Source organism: Mus pahari, chromosome 6 (assembly GCF_900095145.1).
Source record: "Mus pahari chromosome 6, PAHARI_EIJ_v1.1, whole genome shotgun sequence".
Taxonomy (NCBI): Eukaryota; Metazoa; Chordata; class Mammalia; order Rodentia; family Muridae; genus Mus; species Mus pahari.
The window spans coordinates 40,638,160-40,644,047 of record NC_034595.1 but is presented as its reverse complement, the minus strand read 5'-3'; the positions used below and the strand labels follow the sequence as shown (position 1 = coordinate 40,644,047).

Genomic DNA, 5,888 nt, shown 5'->3' with positions numbered 1-5,888 from the left:
AATTTTCTATGTTCTATAAATTATTCCTAAGTGAATCCCTTTTGAGCTCTTCCTTCTTTCCNTCTTTTCAAATATTTTTAATATTTAAACTGATATTGGGCAGTATAACAATTATATGCATGGCCAGGATGCAAATTATTGTGGACGCATGTGACATTGCCTAGGGTTTAGATGAGTAGATCTATTCATCTCATACTTGTCCTTCATTGATGGCCAAATCTATACTTTACATTTCTCCAGTATAGTGTTCTACTATATATATACAATAAGCATGATGTGCAGAAGGAAGGGAGGATATCTTGTTTCTGTCAAATTGTGCCTTTGTCCTCTATGACCAACTCTTCCCCAGACTTACCAGCCTCTTTCTTCCTTTGCTCTGGTACCTAGTCCACTCTCAATTTCTGTGTATCTAANTGAAAACAGAAGTCCTTCACATGAACAACTGCAGAAGAAAGCAATAGTCTTGGAGGACTTATGAAACTTAAGACGAGAGAGGGCATGCCTTCTAGGATGAGTTCTGAGGTCATCCTTGTACTTGCACTCTCTTGGAGTTAGGTGCAAGCTGCANGGATGAGGATGAGATTCACTGTATAGCAGAGTGCTAGTAAAGGACTGCCTTGCACAAATTTCTCCAAAGAGGGTCATGCAGTAGCGCTGCAAACCCTCTATCTGAGAAATGGTGAAGGCGGCCTGGACTCCATAAGCAGAGACTGACTCCTTCAATCTCTGAACTATCTTAAAGTCCAAAGGCTCATGGTATCTTTTTCCTTGTTGGTCTTGGAAAACTGGAAATGCTCCTGCAACAGGGCTAACCTGCCTCCAAATTTCTGCATGCATGGACCTCCGACCTGACTGTTCCTGATATGGCGGTGGTTTAGGAGGCCGGGGAGCTGAAGGCTCCGGAGGTCGCCCTCTTCCCAAGCTCATTCTAGAGAGCTGTCACTCAAGCTCCTCTGAGTCACTGTCTTTCTCACTCTCGCTGCTACCACTCGAGTCGTAGTCCGATTTGTCCTTCCCTTTTTTCTCTTTCTCATTTTTCTTCCTTTTCTCCATCCCCCTACTGGATTGTGAGGCTATTTCATTAACTTCCTCCAGCGCAGCAGCGCCCCTTTCTAACTCCGAAGCATACCTCTCTTCTGTCTTTGAGGCATGTCCTGACCAGATTCCAAATAGCTAGCGTTCCCAAGGGCAACGAGGTCCGGAAATCGGCCTCCTGTATCACTGTCCCCAGCCTCGCCCAGCAACTAAGATTAACTAAACCTTCCTCCAGGAACCAAGGGGCCTCCATTTCCACCACCTCCATAAACTGATGAACGGTTTCTTTTTTTATTTCTACTCCTTCAGCAGTTGTGTGAGCACCTCGCGTGCTTTCTGTTTCGATGCTGCTGAACCCATCGCGATATGTCTCTTTACCAAGAACCTTTAAAATTTGTCCCTGCTCTGGGAATCCTTTAAGGCCTTACCTTATACTTGCTGAGCTTGTTTCTGAATTTCAAGAGTTTCCCCGTACCGGCCACCACTTGCCTCAATGTCTCCGGCTGGCAAAGACAAGGACAACACGTATGCCAGGTTCGGGTGAAGCAGCTTCTGCTTTTTAATCAGGCCAACTCAATATATACACAAGGGCTGCTGACGTCCAATCCTTTCAACCAATCACATTCAACCACACAATGTGCCACACACTGCACACGAGCCCGGAAGTCTCTGGGATAGGGCACAGCCGATGGCCACAAGGGGTGAGATAAGGCTGCACACCCAGGGAGGCGTACCTCCGTTGTACACTTGCGCTGGGCCGGTGATGAGCTGAGGTTCACGAGGCTGGGCAGAGAGCCAGGGCGCCATCTTGGTGTCTCCGACTGCACCCGCTCCCTACAGCCCCTGCATTGTCTGACAACAGTTATACCCTGAAAGTAGATGAAATAAAAATTGCCAACAGCAGAAAAACAAACATTCCATTTAAAGTGAGTTTCTAGGGAAGAGCAATAGTGACTTCAATGTTTTCTTACACAGAAGGTTTTTTTTTTTAAAAAAAAAAAAATACTATCATCTCAAGCCATATAAAAATTATTTGTTGGCCTTAAATTAAATTGATCATAATTTACAAAATGAGTACAAAGATTTTGAAGTCTGAAAATACAGAAATGATCATGTTGATCCCTAGCTGTTGTTAAGAGGTGTTGCAATTTGATACAAACATTGTGTTTGGGACTGACCAAATACTACAATATTCTGTGCATAATTACAAACATCACATGCTAATTAAAATAACTAGAAAAAAAATTCATTATTGTAGTTGTAGTCCTAGCAAAGAACTTGAGGTCCTAAACATTTGAAATACAAAGTTCAGATTCTTTACCTGTATGTTGAGGTTTGGATACAAAACTTCACTGGAGGTTGTGGTACAGGAACCTCCCCTGACCCAGGAAGACTCCCAGCTGGCTGTGAGGAAATACTTCCACAGGATCACTGTGTACCTGAGAGAGAAGAAACACAGCCCCTGTGCCTGGGAGGTGGTCAGAGCAGAAGTCTGGAGAGCCCTGTCTTCCTCAGCCAAGCTACTGGCAAGACTGAGTGAGGAGGAGGAGTGAGTCCTGAAACAGAGTAGAGAGGACTTTCCTGAACTAAAATATTCCAGATCACTTTATAAGCTCTCCTTTAAAAACTCTCATTTATTTTAATATGAATGAAATCAACCTGCCTAGATGTTTCATAAAAACTGGACAAATTATTTTATATGTAAAAAGCACTTTTCTCTACATATATTGGTTATATCTATCAATGTACATTTATATTACTATCAATATATTTTATTTTGCAGTCTTATTTTTTTTTTGATTTTTAAAAACTGGATATTTTCTTTTTTACATTTCAAATGTTATCCCTTTTCCAGGTCCCCCCCCCCAGAAACCCCCTAACCCATCCTCCCTCCTCATGCTTCTATGAGGGTGTTCCTCCAACCACTCACCTACTCCTACCTCCCCACTCTCAATTCCCCTACACTGACGCATCTATCAAGCCATCATAGGACCAAGGACCTCTCCTCCCACTGATGCCTGATAAGGCCATCCTCTGCTATATATACAACTGGAGCTAAATGTACTCCTTGGTTGATGGCTTAGTCCCTGGGAGCTCCAGGAAGGTCTGGTTGGTTGATAATTGTTGTTCTTCCTATGGGGTTGCAAACCCCTTCAACTCCTTCAGTCCTTTATCTAACTCCTCTATTGGGGACACCGTGCTAAGTCCAATGGTTGACTGCAAGCATCCACCTCTGTATTTGTACTACTCTGGCAGGGCCTCTCAGGAAATAGGCATATCAGGCTCTTTTCAGCATGCACTTCTTATCATGGCATATTTTTTATTGGATATTTTCTTTATTTACATTTCAAATGTTATCCCCCTTCCCAGTCCCCCACCCCCCTGAAACCACCTGACCCATCCCCTCTCCCCCTACTTCCATGAGGTATTCTGGTGTTTCTATGTGGGCTTTCTGGTGTTTTTGTTGTTATTCAAGACCTGCCTTAATCCATGGTGATCTAATAGGATGCATGGGATTATTTCAATCTTCTTATATCTGTTGAAGTCTGTTTTGCGACCAATTATATGGTCAGTTTTGGAGAAGGTACCATGTGATGCTGAGAGGAAGATATATTCTTTTGTTTTAGGATGAAATGTTCTATAAATATCTGTTAATTCCATTTGGTTCATTTGGTCTGTTAGTTTCACTGTGTCTATTTAGCTTGTGTTTCTATAATTTGTCCATTGCTGAGAGTGGAGTGTTGAAGTCTCTATTACTGTGAGTGCAATGTATGCTTTGAGCTTTAGTAAAGTTTCTTTTATGAATGTAGGTGCCCTTGCATTTGAAGCATAGATGTTCAGAATTGAGAGTTCTTCTTGGTAGATTTTTTTCCTTAGATGAATATGAAGCATAATTCCTTATCTTTGTTGATAACTTTTGGTTGAAAGTCGAATTTATTCAATATTAGAATGGCTACTCCAGCTTGTTTCTTTGGACCATTTGCTTGGAAAATTGTTTTGCAGCCTTTTTCTCTGAGGTAGTGTCTGTCTTTGTTACTGAGGTGTGTTTCCTGTATACTGAAAAATGCTGGGTCCTGTTTACATTTCAGGTCTGTCAGTCTATGTCTTTTTTATTGGGGAATTGAATCCCTTGATTTTAAGAGATATTAAGGAAAAGNAATTGTTGCTTCCTGTTATTTTTGTTGTTAGTGGTGTAATTATGTTTGTGTGGTTATCTTCTTTTGGGTTTGTTAAAAGATTAGTTTCTTGCTTTTTCAGGGGTGTAGTTTCCCTCCTCCTGTTGGTGTTTTTCCATCTATTATCCTTTGTAGGGTTGGATTTGTGGAAAGATATTGTGTAAATTTGATTTTGTCATGGAATATCTTGGTTTCTCCATCTAGGGTAATTATGCATTTTGCTGGGTCTAGTAGCCTGGGGTGGCATTTGTGTTCTCTTAGGATCTGGGTGACATCTGCCCAAGATCTTCTGGCTTTTATAGTCTCTGGTGAGAAGTTTGGTGTAATTCTGATAGGTTTGCTTTTATATGTTACTTGATTTTTTTCCCATACTGTTTTTAATAGTCTTTCTTTGTTTTGTGCATTTGGTATTTTGATTATTATGTGACAGGAGGAATTTCTTTTCTGGTCCAGTCTATTTGGAGTTTTGAAGGCTTCTTGTATGTTCATGGGCATCTCTTTCTTTAGGTTAGGGAAGTTTTCTTCTATAATTTTATTGAAGATATTTACTGGCTCTTTAAGTTGGGAATCTTCACTCTCTTCTATACCTATTATCTTTGGGTTTGGTCTTCTCATTGTGTTCTGGATTTCATGGGTGTTTTGGGTTAGGAGCTTTTGCACTTTGCATTTTCTTTGTTGTGTCAATAGTTTCTATGGTATCTTCTGTACCATAGATTCTCTCTTCTATCTCTTGTATTCTGTTGGTGATGCTCGCATCTATAATTCCTGATCTCTTTCCTAGGTTTTCTATCTCCAGGGTTGAATCCCTTTGTGATTTCCTTATTGTTTCTATTTCCACTTTTAGATTCTGGATAGTTTTGTTCAATTCCTTCACATGTTTGGTTGTGTTTTCCTATAATTCTTTAAGGGATTTTTGTGTTTCTTCTTTAAGGGGTTCTACCTGTATTCTCCTGTATTTCTTTAAGGAAGTTATTTATTTCCTTCTTAAAGTCCTCTATCATCATCATGAGAAGTTATTTTAAATCTGAATCTTGCTTTTCCAGTGTGATGGTGTATCATGACTTGCTTGGTGGGAGAACTGGATTCTGATGATGCCAAGTAACCTTGCTTTCTGTTGCTTGTCTTCTTATGCTTGTCTCTTGCCATCTGGTTATCTCTAGTGCTACCTGCCTTCACTGTATCTGACTGGAGCCTATCCCTCCTGTGATGCTGGTTGTGTCAGAACTGCTCAGAGTCCAGCTATCTCTGTGATCCTGTGATCATGGGATTCTGTGATTCTATGATCCAGGGTGTGTTAGGGCACTTGGGTGTAGAGTTTCCTCTGGGTATTGTGCGACTAACTGCAGAGTTTGCACCCAAAGTCTGCTCAGGGAACTGGCTCAGACAGGAAGAAGCCTGTTCCACTGGCCAGGCAGGGTTCCTAAGTCCCTGGATCCTGCTTGTTTCAGTTACTCCATGACGTTGGGGCAGTTGTGATTTCCTCCCCTATGATCCCATGATCCTGGGTGTGTTAGAGTGCCTGGCAGTCGAGCTTCCTGTGGGTGTTGTGGGACTGACTGCAGAGTTACCAAACCATCATATGTAATTAAATTGTTTTGTATTCAAATACATTTTATTCAATAAACCACTTTTGCTTTGTTACTTTAATATGTATTCAAAAACTTTAAATGTTTTTAA

At 41.1% G+C, this 5,888-nt stretch overlaps 1 pseudogene; it reads left to right on the top strand.

Annotated features, from left to right (window-relative positions):
- Positions 1-2,588, top strand: part of LOC110323345 — a 49,685-nt pseudogene extending 47,097 nt beyond the window's left edge.
- The last annotated feature ends 3,300 nt before the right edge of the window (positions 2,589-5,888 follow it).